Source organism: Ranitomeya imitator, chromosome 1 (assembly GCF_032444005.1).
Source record: "Ranitomeya imitator isolate aRanImi1 chromosome 1, aRanImi1.pri, whole genome shotgun sequence".
NCBI classification, from domain to species: Eukaryota; Metazoa; Chordata; class Amphibia; order Anura; family Dendrobatidae; genus Ranitomeya; species Ranitomeya imitator.
The window spans coordinates 1,244,515,357-1,244,536,029 of record NC_091282.1 but is presented as its reverse complement, the minus strand read 5'-3'; positions in this window follow the sequence as shown (position 1 = coordinate 1,244,536,029).

The window sequence follows — 20,673 nt, the reverse complement described above, 5'->3', positions numbered from 1 at the left end:
CAGAGCCTGTTGCCACTTTGCTGAAGCAGGGTTGCAGGGCCTCCAATTCCCAGCTTATGTGGACAAGGTACTGGAATTGGAGGAGCAGAAAGGGGTAAAGGAACTACTGTTGGAGGTGGAGGAAGCCCTGATAGATATAGGGTCAGCAATCCTTAGCGTCAGAAGCACAGATGCTGTACCAGTGTGTGACTCGACCCCAGCCTCCACAACGTTCACCCATTGTGCCATTAGGGATATGTAGTGCCCATGCCAACAAGCGTTTGTCCATGTGTAGGTTGTTAAGTAGACAATACCAGTATGTGCATTGGTATGGGCACTGGGGATGTTCCTGGACATATGCTGGTACAAGGAAGGGAAGCCACATCAAGAGAAAAAGTGGTGGCATGGGACCGAGAACTGCGTACGGCTGCTGCCATGAGTTGGCAGACGTCCTCCATTTCTACCAGCCTAAATGGCAGCATTTCCAAGCCAAGCAGCCTTGAATTGTTGGGAACATGGCTGGGTACTTGTTTTGTCATTCCAAGGCCTGGGGTAGGGACAGATGAAAGCTGGCCTGAACGCTGGGCTGTGACAAGGATTTGGAAGTGACTGATGATGGTATTTCTGTTAATGTACGGATAAGTTCAGGGGAGGAAGTATCTGCGCCAGTGTTTTGGATAGGAGATTGGGAAACATCTAGCACAGCGAAAGAGGCAGTGGTGTCACCAGATGGCACCATTCGTGGACTCAGGCTTTTGACCCACTGAGTCAGGTGATTAGATGACATACAGTGGGTACGGAAAGTATTCAGTACCCTTTAAATTATTCACTCTTTGTTTCATTGCAGCCATTTGGTAAATTCAAAAAAGTTCATTTTTTCTCATTAATATACACTCTGCACCCCATCTTGACTAAAAAAACAAAAATGTAGAAATTTTTGCATATTTATTAACCCCTTAAGCCCCAAGGGTGGTATGCACGTTAATGACTGGGCCAATTTTAACAATTCTGACCACTGTCCATTCATGAGGTTATAACTCTGGAAAGCTTTAACAGATCTTGATAATTCTGACACTGTTTTATCAAGACATATCGTACTTCATGATAGTGGTAAAATTTCTTTGATAAGTCTTGCGTTTATTTGTGAAAAAAATGAAAATTTGGCGAAAATTTAGAAAATTTCGCAATTTTCCAACTTTGAATTTTTATGCCCTTAAATCATAGAGATATGTCACACAAAATACTTAATAAGTAAGATTTCCCACATGTCTACTTTACATCAGCACAATTTTGGAACCCAAATTTTTTTTTGTTAGGGAGTTAAAAGGGTTAAAATTTGACCAGCAATTTCTCATTTTTACAACACCATTTTTTTTATTGACCACATCTCATTTGAAGTCATTTTGAGGGGTCTATCTGATAGAAAATAACCAAGTGTGACACCATTCTAAAAACTGCACCCCTCAAGGTGCTCAAAACCACATTCAAGAAGTTTATTAACCCTTCAGGTGTTTCACAGGAAATTTTGGAATGTTTAAATAAAAATGAACATTTAACTTTTTTCACACAAAATTTATTTCAGCTCCAATTTGTTTTATTTTACCAAGGGTAACAGGAGAAAATGGACCTCAAAAGTTGTTGTACAATTTGTCTAGAGAACGCCGATACCCCATATGCGGGGGTAAACCACTGTTTGGGCGCATGGCAGAGCTCAGAAAGGAAGGAGCGCTATTTGACTTTTCAATGCAAAATTGACTGGAAATGAGATGCGAGGCTATGTTGCGTTTGGAGAGCCCCTGATATGCCTGACCATTGAAACCCCCCACAAGTGACAACATTTTATAAAGTAGACCCCCTAAGGAACTTATCTAGTTATGTGGTGAGCACTTTGACCCACCAAGTGCTTCACAGAAGTTTATAATGCAGAGCCATAAAAATAAAAAATCATATTTTTTCACAAAAATGATTTTTCACCCACAATTTTTTATTTTCCCAAGGGTAAGTGAAGAAATTGGACCAAAAAAGTTGTTGCGGAATTTGTCCTGAGTACGCTGATACCCCATATGTGTGGGTAAACCACTGTTTGGGCACATGGCTGAGCTCGGAAGGGAAGGAGCGCTATTTGACTTTTCAATGCAAAATTGACAGGAATTGAGATTGGACATTATGTTGCATTTGGAGAGCCACTGATGTGCCTAAACATTGAAACCCCCACAAGTGACACCATTTTGGAAAGTAGACCCCCTAAGGAACTTATCTAGATGTGTGGTGAGCACTTTGACTCACCAAGTGATTCACAGATATTTATAATGAAGAGCCGTAAAAATAAAAAATCATATTTTTTCACAAAAAGAAGAAATTGGACCCCAAAAGTTGTTGTGCAATTTGTTGTGAGTACGCCAATACCCCATATGTGGGGGTAAACCACTGTTTGGGTGCATGGCAGAGCTCAGAAGGGATGGAGCGCCGTTTGACTTTTCAATGCAAAATTGACTGGAATTAAGATGGGACGCCATGATGCGTTTGGAGAGTCCCTGATGTGCCTAAACATTGAAACCCCCCAAAAGTGACACAATTTTGGAAAGTAGACCCCCTAAGGAACTTATCTAGATGCGTTGTGAGAGCTTTGAACCCCCAAGTGTTTCACTACAGTTTATAACGCAGGGCTGTGAAAATAAAAAAATCCCACAAAAATTATTTTTTAGCCCCCAGTTTTGTATTTTCCCAAGGGTAACAGGAGAAATTGAACCCCAACCATTGTTTTTCAATTTGTTCTGAGTACTCTGATACTCCATTTGTGGGGGGGACAACTGTTTGGGCGCATGGCAGAGCTCGGAAGGAAAGAGCACCATTTGGAATGCAGACTTAGATGGATTGGTCTGCAGGTGTCACATTGCGCTTGCAGAGCCCCTAATGAACCTAAACAGAAGAAACCTCACACAAGTTACCCCATATTAGAAATTAGACCCTCCAAGGAACTTATCTAGATGTGTTGTGTGACGTTTGAACCCCCAAGTGTTTCACTACAGTTTATAACGCAGAACCGTGAAATAAACAATCATTTTTTTCCACAAAAATTAATTTTTAGCCCCCAGTTTTGTATTTTTCCAAGGGTAACAGGAGAAATTGGACCCTAAAAGTTGTTGTACAATTTGTCCTGAGTACGCTGATACCCAATATGTGGGGGATCCACCGTTTGGGCGCATGGCAGAGTTCGGAAGGGAAAGAGCGCCATTTGGAATGCAGACTGTTGTGAAAGGCAATTCAGTACTACAATGGACATAGCGGTCAGAGCACATACAGTGATCTGACAATAACCCAAAATCATAGAACGAGCTCTGAGACGTGGGAACTCTGCAGACCGCAATCCCTAATCCTCTCCAAACAACACTAGAGGCAGCCGTGGATTGCGCCTAACTCTGCCTAGGCAACTCGGCACAGCCTGAGAAACTAACTAGCCTGAAGATAGAAAATAAGCCTACCTTGCCTCATAGAAATACCCCAAAGGAAAAGGCAGCCCCCCACATATAATGACTGTGAGTTAAGATGAAAAGACAAACGTAGAGATGAAATAGATTCAGCAAAGTGAGGCCCGACTTTCTTAACAGATCGAGGATAGAAAAGGTAACTTTGCGGTCTACACAAAACCCTAAAGAAAACCACGCAAAGGGGGCAAAAACATAGTAACATAGTAACATAGTAACATAGTAACATAGTAACATAGTTAGTAAGGCCGAAAAAAGACATTTGTCCATCCAGTTCAGCCTATATTCCATCATAATAAATCCCCAGATCTACGTCCTTCTACAGAACCTAATTGTATGATACAATATTGTTCTGCTCCAGGAAGACATCCAGGCCTCTCTTGAACCCCTCGACTGAGTTCGCCATCACCACCTCCTCAGGCAAGCAATTCCAGATTCTCACTGCCCTAACAGTAAAGAATCCTCTTCTATGTTGGTGGAAAAACCTTCTCTCCTCCAGACGCAAAGAATGCCCCCTTGTGCCCGTCACCTTCCTTGGTATAAACAGATCCTCAGCGAGATATTTGTATTGTCCCCTTATATACTTATACATGGTTATTAGATCGCCCCTCAGTCGTCTTTTTTCTAGACTAAATAATCCTAATTTCGCTAATCTATCTGGGTATTGTAGTTCTCCCATCCCCTTTATTAATTTTGTTGCCCTCCTTTGTACTCTCTCTAGTTCCATTATATCCTTCCTGAGCACCGGTGCCCAAAACTGGACACAGTACTCCATGTGCGGTCTAACTAGGGATTTGTACAGAGGCAGTATAATGCTCTCATCATGTGTATCCAGACATCTTTTAATGCACCCCATGATCCTGTTTGCCTTGGCAGCTGCTGCCTGGCACTGGCTGCTCCAGGTAAGTTTATCATTAACTAGGATCCCCAAGTCCTTCTCCCTGTCAGATTTACCCAGTGGTTTCCCATTCAGTGTGTAATGGTGACATTGATTCCTTCTTCCAATGTGTATAACCTTACATTTATCATTGTTAAACCTCATCTGCCACCTTTCAGCCCAAGTTTCCAACTTATCCAGATCCATCTGTAGCAGAATACTATCTTCTCTTGTATTAACTGCTTTACATAGTTTTGTATCATCTGCAAATATCGATATTTTACTGTGTAAACCTTCTACCAGATCATTAATGAATATGTTGAAGAGAACAGGTCCCAATACTGACCCCTGCGGTACCCCACTGGTCACAGCGACCCAGTTAGAGACTAATACCTCTATAAGACTAGTACCGAACTAATGGCACGGAGGTACACCCTTTGCGTCCCAGAGCTTCCAGCAACAAATTAGACAAGCTGGACAGAAAAAATAGCAAACAAATAGCAAAGAAGAACTTAGCTATGCAGAGCAGCAGGCCACAGGAATGATCCAGGGAAAAGCAAGTCCAACACTGGAACATTGACAGGAAGCCAGGATCAAAGCATTAGGTGGAGTTAAGTAGAGAAGCACCTAACGACCTCACCAGATCACCTGAGGGAGGAAACTCAGAAGCCGCAGTACCACTTCCCTCCACCAACAGAAGCTCACAGAGACAATCAGCCGAAGTACCACTTGTGACCACAGGAGGGAGCTCTGCCACAGAATTCACAACAGTACCCCCCCTTGAGGAGGGGTCACCGAACCCTCACCAGAGCCCCCAGGCCGTCCAGGATGAGCCACATGAAAGGCACGAACAAGATCGGGAGCATGGACATCAGAGGCAAAAACCCAGGAATTATCTTCCTGAGCATAACCCTTCCATTTAACCAGATACTGGAGTTTCCATCTAGAAACACGAGAATCCAAAATCTTCTCCACAATATACTCCAATTCCCCCTCCACCAAAACCGGGGCAGGAGGATCAACAGATGGAACCATAGGTGCCACGTATCTCCGCAACAATGACCTATGGAATACGTTATGTATGGAAAAAGAATCTGGAAGGGTCAGACGAAAAGACACAGGATTAAGAACCTCAGAAATCCTATATGGACCAATGAAACGAGGTTTAAACTTAGGAGAGGAAACCTTCATAGGAATATGACGAGAAGATAACCAAACCAGATCCCCAACACGAAGTCGGGGACCCACATGGCGTCTGCGATTAGCGAAACGTTGAGCCTTCTCCTGGGACAAGGTCAAATTGTCCACTACATGAGTCCAAATCTGCTGCAACCTGTCCACCACAGTATCCACACCAGGACAGTCCGAAGACTAAACCTGTCCTGAAGAGAAACGAGGATGGAACCCAGAATTGCAGAAAAATGGCGAAACCAAGGTAGCCGAGCTGGCCCGATTATTAAGGGCGAACTCAGCCAAAGGCAAAAAGGACACCCAGTCATCCTGATCGGCAGAAACAAAGCATCTCAGATATGTTTCCAAGGTCTGATTGGTTCGTTCGGTCTGGCCATTAGTCTGAGGATGGAAAGCCGAGGAAAAAGACAAGTCAATGCCCATCCTACCACAAAAGGCTCGCCAAAACCTTGAAACAAACTGGGAACCTCTGTCAGAAACGATATTCTCTGGAATGCCATGTAAACGAACCACATGCTGGAAGAACAATGGCACCAAATCAGAGGAGGAAGGCAATTTAGACAAGGGTACCAGATGGACCATCTTAGAAAAGCGATCACAGACCACCCAAATGACTGACATCTTTTGAGAAACGGGAAGATCAGAAATAAAATCCATAGAGATATGTGTCCAAGGCCTCTTCGGGACCGGCAAGGGCAAAAGCAACCCACTGGCACGAGAACAGCAGGGCTTAGCCCGAGCACAAATCCCACAGGACTGCACAAAAACACGCACATCCCGCAACAGAGACGGCCACCAAAAGGATCTAGCCACCAACTCTCTGGTACCAAAGATTCCAGGATGACTAGCCAACACCGAACAATGAACCTCAGAGATAACTTTATTGGTCCACCTATCAGGGACAAACAGTCTCTTCGCTGGACAACGATCAGGTTTATTAGCCTGAAATTTTTGCAGCACCCGCCGCAAATCAGGGGAGATGGCAGACACAATTACTCCTTCCTTGAGGATACCCGCCGGCTCAGACAAACCCGGAGAGTCGGGCACAAAACTCCTAGACAGAGCATCCGCCTTCACATTTTTAGAGCCCGGAAGGTACGAAATCACAAAGTCAAAACGGGCAAAAAACAGCGACCAACGAGCCTGTCTAGGATTCAACCGCTTAGCAGACTCAAGATAAGTCAAGTTCTTATGATCAGTCAATACCACCACGCGATGCTTAGCTCCTTCAAGCCAATGACGCCACTCCTCGAATGCCCACTTCATGGCCAGCAACTCTCGGTTGCCCACATCATAATTTCGCTCAGCAGGCGAAAACTTCCTGGAAAAAAAAGCGCATGGTTTCATCACTGAGCAATCAGAACCTCTTTGCGACAAAACAGCCCCTGCTCCAATTTCAGAAGCATCAACCTCGACCTGGAACGGAAGAGAAACATCTGGTTGACACAACACAGGGGCAGAAGAAAAACGACGCTTCAAGTCTTGAAAAGCTTCCACAGCAGCAGAAGACCAATTGACCAAATCAGCACCCTTCTTGGTCAAATCGGTCAATGGTTTGGCAATACTAGAAAAATTGCAGATGAAGCGACGATAAAAATTAGCAAAGCCCAGGAACTTTTGCAGACTTTTCAGAGATGTCGGCTGAGTCCAATCATGGATGGCTTGGACCTTAACAGGATCCATCTCGATAGTAGAAGGGGAAAAGATGAACCCCAAAAATGAAACCTTCTGCACACCAATTAGACACTTTGATCCCTTCACAAACAAAGAATTAGCACGCAGGACCTGAAAAACTGTTCTGACCTGCTTCACATGAGACTCCCAATCATCCGAGAAGATCAAAATGTCATCCAAGTACACAATCAGGAATTTATCCAGGTACTCTCGGAAGATGTCATGCATAAAGGACTGAAACACTGATGGAGCATTGGCAAGTCCGAATGGCATCACTAGATACTCAAAATGACCCTCGGGCGTATTAAATGCAGTTTTCCATTCATCTCCTCGCCTGATTCGCACCAGATTATACGCACCACGAAGATCTATCTTGGTGAACCAACTAGCCCCCTTAATCTGAGCAAACAAATCAGATAACAATGGCAAGGGGTACTGAAATTTAACCGTGATCTTATTTAGAAGGCGGTAATCTATACAAGGTCTCAGCGAACCATCCTTCTTGGCTACAAAAAAGAACCCTGCTCCTAATGGTGACGATGACGGGCGAATATTCCCCTTCTCCAGGGATTCCTTCACATAACTGCGCATAGCGGCGTGCTCAGGCACGGATAATTTAAACAGTCGACCTTTTGGGAATTTACTACCAGGAATCAAATTGATAGCACAATCACAATCCCTATGCGGAGGTAGGGCATCGGACTTGGGCTCATCAAATACATCCCGGTAATCAGACAAGATCTCTGGAACCTCAGAAGAGGTGGATAACGAAATTGACAGAAATGGAACATCTCCATGTACCCCCCTGACAACCCCAGCTGGACACCGACATGGATTTCCAATCTAATACTGGATTATGGGCTTGTAGCCATGGCAACCCCAACACGACCACATCATGCAGATTATGCAACACCAGAAAGCGAATAACCTCCTGATGTGCAGGAGCCATGCACATGGTCAGCTGGGTCCAGTATTGAGGCTTATTCTTGGCCAAAGGCATGGCATCAATTCCTCTCAATGGAATAGGACACTGCAAGGGCTCTAAGAGAAACCCACAACGCTTAGCATACTCCAAGTCCATCAAATTCAGGGCAGCGCCTGAATCCAAAAATGCCATGACAGAATACGATGACAAAGAGCAGATCAAGGTAACGGACAGAAGAAACTTTGACTGTACCGTACCAATGGTGGCAGACCTAGCGAACCGCTTAGTGCGCTTAGGACAATCAGAGATAGCATGAGTGGAATCACCACAGTAGAAACACAGCCCATTCAGACGTCTGTGTTCTTGCCGTTTAACTCTGGTCAAAGTCCTATCGCACTGCATAGGCTCAGGTTTAAGCTCAGGTAATACCGCCAAATGGTGCACAGATTTACGCTCACGCAAGCGTCGACCGATCTGAATGGCCAAAGACATAGACTCATTCAAACCAGCAGGCATAGGAAATCCCACCATGACATCCTTAAGGGCTTCAGAATGACCCTTTCTGAACATAGCTGCCAGCGCAGATTCATTCTATTGAGTGAGCACGGACCACTTTCTAAATTTCTGACAATATACCTCTATCTCATCCTGACCTTGACAAAGAGCCAGCAAATTTTTCTGTGCCTGATCCACTGAATTAGGTTCATCGTACAGCAATCCGAGCGCCAGGAAAAACGCATCGATATTACTCAATGCAGGATCTCCTGGCGCAAGAGAAAATGCCCAGTCCTGAGGGTCACCGCGCAAAAAAGAAATAACAATCAAAACCTGTTGAACTGGATCACCAGAGGAGCGAGGTTTCAAGGCCAGAAATAATTTACAATTATTTTTGAAACTCAGAAACTTAGTTCTATATCCAAAAAACAAATCAGGAATAGGAATTCTTGGTTCCAACATAGCTTTCTGATCAATAGTGTCTTGAATCTTTTGTACTCTTGCCGAGAGCTGATCCACAAATGAAGACAGACTTCTAATGTCCATCGCTACACCTGTGTACTGAACCACCCAAATGTCTAGGGGAAAAAAAAGGCAAAACACAGTGCAAAGAAAAAAAAATGGTCTCAGAACTTCTTTTTTCCCTCTATTGAGAATCATTAGTACTTTTGGCTTCCTGTACTGTTGTGAAAGGCAATTCAGTACTACAATGGACATAGCGGTCAGAGCACATACAGTGATCTGACAATAACCCAAAATCATAGAACGAGCTCTGAGACGTGGGAACTCTGCAGACCGCAATCCCTAATCCTCTCCAAACAACACTAGAGGCAGCCGTGGATTGCGCCTAACTCTGCCTAGGCAACTCGGCACAGCCTGAGAAACTAACTAGCCTGAAGATAGAAAATAAGCCTACCTTGCCTCATAGAAATACCCCAAAGGAAAAGGCAGCCCCCCACATATAATGACTGTGAGTTAAGATGAAAAGACAAACGTAGAGATGAAATAGATTCAGCAAAGTGAGGCCCGACTTTCTTAACAGATCGAGGATAGAAAAGGTAACTTTGCGGTCTACACAAAACCCTAAAGAAAACCACGCAAAGGGGGCAAAAAGACCCTCCGTACCGAACTAATGGCACGGAGGTACACCCTTTGCGTCCCAGAGCTTCCAGCAACAAATTAGACAAGCTGGACAGAAAAAATAGCAAACAAATAGCAAAGAAGAACTTAGCTATGCAGAGCAGCAGGCCACAGGAATGATCCAGGGAAAAGCAAGTTCAACACTGGAACATTGACAGGAAGCCAGGATCAAAGCATTAGGTGGAGTTAAGTAGAGAAGCACCTAACGACCTCACCAGATCACCTGAGGGAGGAAACTCAGAAGCCGCAGTACCACTTCCCTCCACCAACAGAAGCTCACAGAGAGAATCAGCCGAAGTACCACTTGTGACCACAGGATGGAGCTCTGCCACAGAATTCACAACAGCAGACTTAGATGGATTGGTCTGCAGGCATCACGTTGCATTTGCAGAGCCCCTGATGTAACTAAACAGTAGAAACCCCCCACAAGTGACCTCATATTGGAAACTAGACCCCTCAAGGAACTTATCTAGATATATTGTGAGAACTTTGAACCCCCAAGTGTTTCACAACAGTTTATATCGCAGAGCTGCGAAAATAAAAAAACATTTTTTTCCCACAAAAATGTTTTTTTAGCCCACCAAATCTTTATTTTCCCATAGGTAACAAGAGAACTTGGACCCCAAAAGTTGTTGTCCAATTTGTCCTGAATACGCTGATACCCCATATGTTGGTGTAAACATCTGTTTTGGTGCAAGGGAGAGCTCGGAAGGGAAGGAACACTGTTTTACTTTTTCAACACAGAATTGGCTGGAATTAAGATCGGACGCCATGTCACGTTTGGAGAGGCCCTGATGTGCCTAAACAGTGGAATCCCCCAATTCTAACTGAAACTCTAACCCTAGCCCCAACCCTAACCCTCGCCCCAACCCTAGTCCTAACCCTAACCGTATCCCTAACCCTAGCCCTAACCCTAACCCTAGCCCTAACCCTAACCCTAGCCCTAACCCTAGCCCTAGCCTTAACCCTACCCCTAACCCTAGCCCTAACCCTAGCTCTAACCCTAGCTCTAACCCTAGTGGGAAAATGGAAATAAATACATTTTTTTTTATTATTTTCCCTCACTAAGGGGGTGATGAAGGTGGGTTTGATTAACTTTTATAGTGGGGTTTTTAGTGGATTTTTATGATTGGCAGCCGTCACACACTAAAAGACGCTTTTTATGGCACAAAATAGTTTTTGCGTCTCCACATTTTGAGAGCTATAATTTTTCCATATTTTGGTCCACAGAGTCATGTGATGTCTTTTTTTTGCGGGATGAGTTGACGTTTTTATTGGTAACATTTTCGGGCACGTGACTTTTTTTTATCGCTTTTTATTCTGATTTTTGTGAGCCAGAATGACCAAAAACCAGCTATTCATGAATTTCTTTTTTTTTTTTTTTTGGGGGGGGGGCATTTATACCGGTCTATGTTTGGTAAAATTGATAAAGCAGTTTTAGTCTTCGGGTCAGTACGATTACAGCGATCCCTCATTTATATCACTTTTTAATGTTTTGGTGCTTTTATACGATAAAAACTATTTTATAGACAAAATAATTATTTTTGCATCGCTTTATTCTGAGGACTATAACTTTTTTAAATCATTGCTGATGATGCTGTATGGTGGCTCGTTTTTTGCGGGAAAAGATGACGTTTTCAGCGGTACCATGGTTATTTATATCTGTCTTTTTGATCGCGTGTTATTCCACTTTTTGTTCGGCGGTATGATAATAAAGCGTTGTTTTTGCCTCTCTTTTTTTGGGACCACCAGAAGTCTTCCTAGACCTGACTGTCCAGTCAAACTGAGCAATCATGGGAGAAGAGCCTTGCTGAGAGAGGTAAAGAAGAACCCCAAGATCACTGTGGCTGAGCTCCAGAGATGCAGTAGGGAGCTCGGACAAAGTTCCACAAAATTAACTATAACTGCAGCCCTCCACCAGTCTGGCCTTTATAGCAGAGCGGCCCAACGGAAGCCTCTCCTCAGTGCAATATAGTAGATAAACAACTTGGCACTCAACTTGGTGGATCGTGGTAATCAAGAAAATCAAAATTTATTACTTTGAGTAGCAGTCCAGCAAAATAAACGTTTCGGTCAAACATTAAGACCTTCTTCAGTAAACTGCATAAATATGTGACAGAATATGACAATTACAATGTCGAAAATAAAACATTAACAAAAAGTAAATCTCATGGTCAAAATATGTGATGGGTGGGAAGGAAGGAAGGAGAGGTAGGGAAGAGATTTTTTTACATACCCGACTGCTGTTGTGATGGAGTGTATAAGGCACTTATGTATGTATGAATGAAGGGTCCTATGTTGAAATCTTGTAGGACCTCAATGATGGAGGCAAATAGCCTAGGATAACAAAAGGGATATGTAAGGGAATGTGCCATATGAATACCTAAGTTCGGAGGATATAGATGTACTAACCGAACAAGAGGATATTAGTACTCATCCACAGTGATAATGTTGAAAAGGAATAATGTAGAGGAAGGAGCTACAAAGATAGGATAATAAGTAACTTATTAATAATAGTGGAACTAGACCACAGGAGAAGTAGAGGAGTAGGAATCTCACCTACTATGGACGTCTGGGGAGATACGTGGCAGAAGGATAGTGTCGCAAAAACGGATAATAGACGGTATCCAAAAGATAACTATAAGTAAGAGGAAGGAACATTGTAACTGGGCCTGAGAAACAGGGGACTCTATATAGTATGTTATGATTCTCACCATAAATAAAGAAATCCTTGCCGTAATTCAAATTAAAGAATGGGAGCAGCAGTAATCTAAAAGGAATGCATAATAAGTAGAGTTGAGCGACCTTGACCTTTTTAGAGTCGAGCCGGGTTTCGCGAAACCCGACTATCTCAAAAGTCGGGTCGAGTGAAATCGGCCGATTATGACGTAAAGTCGGGATCGACCGAAACACGAAACCCAATGCAAGTCAATGGGGCAGCATAGTCGGCAGTGAGTGGGGGCCAGGAAAACACCTAGAGTGCCCATTTTAATGTCAAAACCATCCATTCTTCTTAATGAAGCTTGTCAAGCGTAATTTACCTTATAATAATTGGAAGGCATTTGAAATTGGGGGTCATTTGGCTAAAGTTGTGGTGGGTAGGGCTGGTTCAAGTAATTAGTGGGCCCAGGAAATCTGGACCACGTCACGGCAGTGGAGCAGGGAGAGGTAAGTATTTCAACTTTGCAAGTGCTGTGAACCTGAGCAAGCAGGGGGGGCCCACGCGTTGGCATTGGCACTGGCACAGGGCCCCTCAAAGTACAGCGGTGTGTTTGCACGGCGGGGGCGCCTCCCACCGGCAGCAACACTTTTGCGTACTATGAGAGGCCCTGTGCCAGTGACGTCGCCAACTAGTATTCCTCCCCCCACCTGATGAAGGAACCTGCACTTTCATCTGCACCTTCCTCTTTGTCCCCGTGTAAGGTGGTATGGTATGCGGGAAGAGCAACCTGACTTTCAGCAGGGTCACAATGTTGTTGTGTAGCGTGCACGGGGAATGTTGCGTTATGGGTCAATGTACCAGCAGACTCATCTATCACTGGCTGGGCAATGGGCAGGATGAGGAGGAAACACAGATATAGGCCCAAATAATAAAGTGGGCTAAATGCAGTTCAAAATTGGTAACACAGGAATAACCAGGGGGCATTGCAGTGGAGGACAACTGGAATGAGAGGCTGACACAGAGAGTAGGCCCAAATCAGTAAGTAGTCGAAATGCAGTTCAAAATTGGCAACCGTAGTAAACAGGCGGCACAGCTTTGTTCAGTGGAGGAGAACAGCAAGGAGTGGCAGACACCGATAGTAGGCCCCAACCCAACTAGTAGGCCAAATGCAGTCTAACATTAACAACTACTTAACGAGCGCCTGAAAACGGAATTTCAGGACAGGAAACCAGGAGAACAGCAAGGAGCGGCAGACACTGTTAGTAGGCCCCAAACCAACTAGTACGCCAAATGCAGATGTTCCATTTAACCACAATTTAACGAGAGCCTGAAGATAGAAGCTCAGGAAAGGCAACCTGGAGAACACCTTGGAGTGGAACACACCATCTCTCTCCACCCCATACCCATTTTGTAGGCCTAATGCAGTGTAGTTTTCTACAACTACTAAACGAGAGTCGGAAGATCGAAGCAATGGCGAGGAAACCTGGAGATCACCTTGGAGTGTAACACACCATCTCTCTCCACTCCATACCCATTTTGTAGGCCTAATGCTGTGTAGTTTTCTACAACTACTAAACGAGAGTCGGAAGACCGAAGCAATGGCAAGGCAACCTGGGGAACACCTTGGAGTGTAACACACCATCTCTCTCCACCCGATACCCATTTTGTAGGCCTAATGCAGTGTAGTTTTCTACAACTACTAAACGAGAGTCGGAAGACCGAAGCAATGGCAAGGCAACCTGGGGAACACCTTGGAGTGTAACACACCATCTCTCTCCACCCGATACCCATTTTGTAGGCCTAATGCAGTGTAGTTTTCTACAACTACTAAACGAGAGTCGGAAGATCGAAGCAATGGCGAGGAAACCTGGAGAACACCTTGGAGTGTAACACACCATCTCTCTCCACCCCATACCCATTTTGTAGGCCTAATGCAGCCTACTTTCCGACAACTACTAAACGAGAGCATGAAGATCGAAGCTCAGGAAAGGCAACCTGGGGAACACCTTGGAGTGTAACACACCCTCTCTCTACACCACGGAAGGGCTGATTCTTAGGAAGGAAGGCTGTCGGAAAGAAGCAGGGCGCGTCCGAGGGTGATTATATTCTTATTAGGTATATACTCACCCTCGGACGCGCCCTGCTTCTTTATTTGTAATGAATGTTTATTTGCAATGTGGTTTTGACTTACTCTATTTTTTTGGTAAATAATGATTTTATTATTTTCATTGTTTTGCATCTTCTTGGCAATAATATAAAGAAGACGCGACAGGACAACACTCGGTGGATGCCATATCTGTGTTTTAAATTGAAAAAAACTTTCAGTTAACTACTTGCAGGAGAAAGTTATTGGAGCTGGTGGCCATTTTTAGTACTGTACCAGATTTTTGTTGTATGTGTTTGTTTTTAATGTTAAAATGTCTGCATTTGATATCTCTCCAGTATTTTCTTTTTTATAAGCAAAATACTTATTTTTATATTTTCTGATGTTGGTTCAAGGGGTACACGGGCAGCAGTAGACAGGTCAGTGGAGGCCTAGTCGAAGGAGGGACCGCAGACAGGCTTCGAAGCCCTAACATAATAAATTGGGCTGGCTGTAGGCAATTTAAAATTGGTTCCAGGGGAACACGGGCAGCAGTAGACAGGTCAGTGGAGGCCTAGTGGAAGGAGGGACCGCAGACAGGCTTCGAAGCCCTAACATAATAAATTGGGCTGGCTGTCGGCAATTTAAAATTGGTTCCAGGGGAACCCGGGCAGCAGTAGACAGGTCAGTGGAGGCCTAGTGGAAGGAGGGACCGCAGACAGGCTTCGAAGCCCTAACATAATAAATTGGGCTGGCTGTCGGCAATTTAAAATTGGTTCCAGGGGAACCCGGGCAGCAGTAGACAGGTCAGTGGAGGCCTAGTGGAAGGAGGGACCGCAGACAGGCTTCGAAGCCCTAACATAAAAAATTGGCCTGGCTGTAGGCAATTTACAATTGGTTCCAGGGGAACACGGGCGGCAGTAGACAGGTCAGTGGAGGCCTAGTGGAAGGAGGGACCGCAGACAGGCTTCGAAGCCCTAACATAATAAATTGGGCTGGCTGTAGGCAATTTAAAATTGGTTCCAGGGGAACACGGGCAGCAGTGGCCTGGTCAGTGTAGTAGTAGTGGAAAAACGGGCCGCAGACAGGCTTCGAATGCCTAACATAACGAAAATTGGGATGTAGGCAATTTACAATTGGTTCCAGGGGAACACGGGCAGCAGTAGACAGGTCAGTGGAGGCCTAGTGGAAGGAGGGACCGCAGACAGGCTTCGAAGCCCTAACATAATAAATTGGCCTGGCTGTAGGCAATTTACAATTGGTTCCAGGGGAACACGGGCGGCAGTAGACAGGTCAGTGGAGGCCTAGTGGAAGGAGGGACCGCAGACAGGCTTCGAAGCCCTAACATAATAAATTGGGCTGGCTGTAGGCAATTTAAAATTGGTTCCAGGGGAACACGGGCAGCAGTAGACAGGTCAGTGGAGGCCTAGTGGAAGGAGGGACCGCAGACGGGCTTCGAAGCCCTAACATAATAAATTGGGCTGGCTGTAGGCAATTTAAAATTGGTTCCAGGGGAACCCGGGCAGCAGTAGACAGGTCAGTGGAGGCCTAGTGGAAGGAGGGACCGCAGACAGGCTTCAAAGCCCTAACATAATAAATTGGGCTGGCTGTAGGCAATTTAAAATTGGTTCCAGGGGAACCCGGGCAGCAGTAGACAGGTCAGTGGAGGCCTAGTGGAAGGAGGGACCGCAGACAGGCTTCGAAGCCCTAACATAATAAATTGGGCTGGCTGTAGGCAATTTACAATTGGTTCCAGGGGAACACGGGCGGCAGTAGACAGGTCAGTGGAGGCCTAGTGGAAGGAGGGACCGCAGACAGGCTTCGAAGCCCTAACATAATAAATTGGGCTGGCTGTAGGCAATTTAAAATTGGTTCCAGGGGAACACGGGCAGCAGTGGCCTGGTCAGTGTAGTAGTAGTGGAAAAACGGGCCGCAGACAGGCTTCGAAGGCCTAACATAACAAAAATTGGGATGTAGGCAATTTACAATTGGTTCCAGGGGAACACGGGCAGCAGTAGACAGGTCAGTGGAGGCCTAGTGGAAGGAGGGACCGCAGACAGGCTTCGAAGCCCTAACATAATAAATTGGCCTGGCTGTAGGCAATTTACAATTGGTTCCAGGGGAACACGGGCGGCAGTAGACAGGTCAGTGGAGGCCTAGTGGAAGGAGGGACCGCAGACAGGCTTCGAAGCCCTAACATAATAAATTGGGCTGGCTGTAGGCAATTTAAAATTGGTTCCAGGGGAACCCGGGCAGCAGTAGACAGGTCAGTGGAGGCCTAGTGGAAGGAGGGACCGCAGACAGGCTTCGAAGCCCTAACATAATAAATTGGGCTGGCTGTAGGCAATTTAAAATTGGTTCCAGGGGAACCCGGGCAGCAGTAGACAGGTCAGTGGAGGCCTAGTGGAAGGAGGGACCGCAGACAGGCTTCGAAGCCCTAACATAATAAATTGGCCTGGCTGTAGGCAATTTACAATTGGTTCCAGGGGAACACGGGCGGCAGTAGACAGGTCAGTGGAGGCCTAGTGGAAGGAGGGACCGCAGACAGGCTTCGAAGCCCTAACATAATAAATTGGGCTGGCTGTAGGCAATTTAAAATTGGTTCCAGGGGAACCCGGGCAGCAGTAGACAGGTCAGTGGAGGCCTAGTGGAAGGAGGGACCGCAGACAGGCTTCGAAGCCCTAACATAATAAATTGGCCTGGCTGTAGGCAATTTACAATTGGTTCCAGGGGAACACGGGCGGCAGTAGACAGGTCAGTGGAGGCCTAGTGGAAGGAGGGACCGCAGACAGGCTTCGAAGCCCTAACATAATAAATTGGGCTGGCTGTAGGCAATTTAAAATTGGTTCCAGGGGAACACGGGCAGCAGTGGCCTGGTCAGTGTAGTAGTAGTGGAAAAACGGGCCGCAGACAGGCTTCGAAGGCCTAACATAACAAAAATTGGGATGTAGGCAATTTACAATTGGTTCCAGGGGAACACGGGCAGCAGTAGACAGGTCAGTGGAGGCCTAGTGGAAGGAGGGACCGCAGACAGGCTTCGAAGCCCTAACATAATAAATTGGCCTGGCTGTAGGCAATTTACAATTGGTTCCAGGGGAACACGGGCGGCAGTAGACAGGTCAGTGGAGGCCTAGTGGAAGGAGGGACCGCAGACAGGCTTCGAAGCCCTAACATAATAAATTGGGCTGGCTGTAGGCAATTTAAAATTGGTTCCAGGGGAACCCGGGCAGCAGTAGACAGGTCAGCGGAGGCCTAGTAGAAGGAGGGACCGCAGACAGGCTTCGAAGCCCTAACATAATAAATTGGGCTGGCTGTAGGCAATTTAAAATTGGTTCCAGGGGAACACGGGCAGCAGTAGACAGGTCAGTGGAGGCCTAGTGGAAGGAGGGACCGCAGACAGGCTTCGAAGCCCTAACATAATAAATTGGGCTGGCTGTAGGCAATTTAAAATTGGTTCCAGGGGAACCCGGGCAGCAGTAGACAGGTCAGTGGAGGCCTAGTGGAAGGAGGGACCGCAGACAGGCTTTGAAGCCCTAACATAATAAATTGGGCTGGCTGTAGGCAATTTAAAATTGGTTCCAGGGGAACCCGGGCAGCAGTAGACAGGTCAGTGGAGGCCTAGTGGAAGGAGGGACCGCAGACAGGCTTCGAAGCCCTAACATAATAAATTGGCCTGGCTGTAGGCAATTTACAATTGGTTCCAGGGGAACACGGGCGGCAGTAGACAGGTCAGTGGAGGCCTAGTGGAAGGAGGGACCGCAGACAGGCTTCGAAGCCCTAACATAATAAATTGGGCTGGCTGTAGGCAATTTAAAATTGGTTCCAGGGGAACACGGGCAGCAGTGGCCTGGTCAGTGTAGTAGTAGTGGAAAAACGGGCTGCAGACAGGCTTCGAAGGCCTAACATAACAAAAATTGGGATGTAGGCAATTTACAATTGGTTCCAGGGGAACACGGGCAGCAGTAGACAGGTCAGTGGAGGCCTAGTGGAAGGAGGGACCGCAGACAGGCTTCGAAGCCCTAACATAATAAATTGGGCTGGCTGTAGGCAATTTAAAATTGGTTCCAGGGGAACCCGGGCAGCAGTAGACAGGTCAGTGGAGGCCTAGTGGAAGGAGGGACCGCAGACAGGCTTCGAAGCCCTAACATAATAAATTGGGCTGGCTGTAGGCAATTTAAAATTGGTTCCAGGGGAACCCGGGCAGCAGTAGACAGGTCAGTGGAGGCCTAGTGGAAGGAGGGACCGCAGACAGGCTTCGAAGCCCTAACATAATAAATTGGGCTGGCTGTAGGCAATTTAAAATTGGTTCCAGGGGAACCCGGGCAGCAGTAGACAGGTCAGTGGAGGCCTAGTGGAAGGAGGGACCGCAGACAGGCTTCGAAGCCCTAACATAATAAATTGGGCTGGCTGTAGGCAATTTAAAATTGGTTCCAGGGGAACCCGGGCAGCAGTAGACAGGTCAGTGGAGGCCTAGTGGAAGGAGGGACCGCAGACAGGCTTCGAAGCCCTAACATAATAAATTGGGCTGGCTGTAGGCAATTTAAAATTGGTTCCAGGGGAACCCGGGCAGCAGTAGACAGGTCAGTGGAGGCCTAGTGGAAGGAGGGACCGCAGACGGGCTTCGAAGCCCTAACATAATAAATTGGCCTGGCTGCAGGCAATTTACAATTGGTTCCATGGGAACACGGGCAGCAGCAGACAGGTCAGTGGAGGCCTAGTGGAAGGAGGGACCGCAGACAGGCTTCGAAGCCCTAACATAATAAATTGGCCTGGCTGTAGGCAATTTACAATTGGTTCCAGGGGAACACGGGCGGCAGTAGACAGGTCAGTGGAGGCCTAGTGGAAGGAGGGACCGCAGACAGGCTTCGAAGCCCTAACATAATAAATTGGGCTGGCTGTAGGCAATTTAAAATTGGTTCCAGGGGAACCCGGGCAGCAGTAGACAGGTCAGTGGAGGCCTAGTGGAAGGAGGGACCGCAGACAGGCTTCGAAGCCCTAACATAATAAATTGGGCTGGCTGTAGGCAATTTAAAATTGGTTCCAGGGGAACCCGGGCAGCAGTAGACAGGTCAGTGGAGGCCTAGTGGAAGGAGGGACCGCAGACAGGCTTCGAAGCCCTAACATAATAAATTGGGCTGGCTGTAGGCAATTTAAAATTGGTTCCAGGGGAACCCGGGCAGCAGTAGACAGGTCACTGGAGGCCTAGTGGAAGGAGGGACCGCAGACAGGCTTCGAAGCCCTAACATAATAAATTGGGCTGGCTGTAGGCAATTTAAAATTGGTTCCAGGGGAACCCGGGCAGCAGTAGACAGGTCAGTGGAGGCCTAGTGGAAGGAGGGACCGCAGACAGGCTTCGAAGCCCTAACATAATAAATTGGGCTGGCTGTAGGCAATTTAAAATTGGTTCCAGGGGAACCCGGGCAGCAGTAGACAGGTCAGTGGAGGCCTAGTGGAAGGAGGGACCGCAGACGGGCTTCGAAGCCCTAACATAATAAATTGGCCTGGCTGTAGGCAATTTACAATTGGTTCCATGGGAACACGGGCAGCAGTAGACAGGTCAGTGGAGGCCTAGTGGAAGGAGGGACCGCAGACAGGCTTCGAAGCCCTAACATAATAAATTGGCCTGGCTGTAGGCAATTTACAATTGGTTCCAGGGGAACACGGGCGGCAGTAGACAGGTCAGTGGAGGCCTAGTGGAAGGAGGGACCGCAGACAGGCTTCGAAGCCCTAACATAATAAATTGGGCTGGCTGTAGGCAATTTAAAATTGGTTCCAGGGGAACACGGGCAGCAGTGGCCTGGTCAGTGTAGTAGTAGTGGAAAAACGGGCCGCAGACAGGCTTCGAAGGCTTAACATAACAAAAATTGGGATGTAGGCAATTTACAATTGGTTCCAGGGGAACACGGGCAGCAGTAGACAGGTCAGTGGAGGTCTAGTGGAAGGAGGGACCACAGACAGGCTTCGAAGCCCTAACATAATAAATTGGCCTGGCTGTAGGCAATTTACAATTGGTTCCAGGGGAACACGGGCGGCAGTAGACAGGTCAGTGGAGGCCTAGTGGAAGGAGGGACCGCAGACAGGCTTCGAAGCCCTAACATAATAAATTGGGCTGGCTGTAGGCAATTTAAAATTGGTTCCAGGGGAACCCGGGCAGCAGTAGAC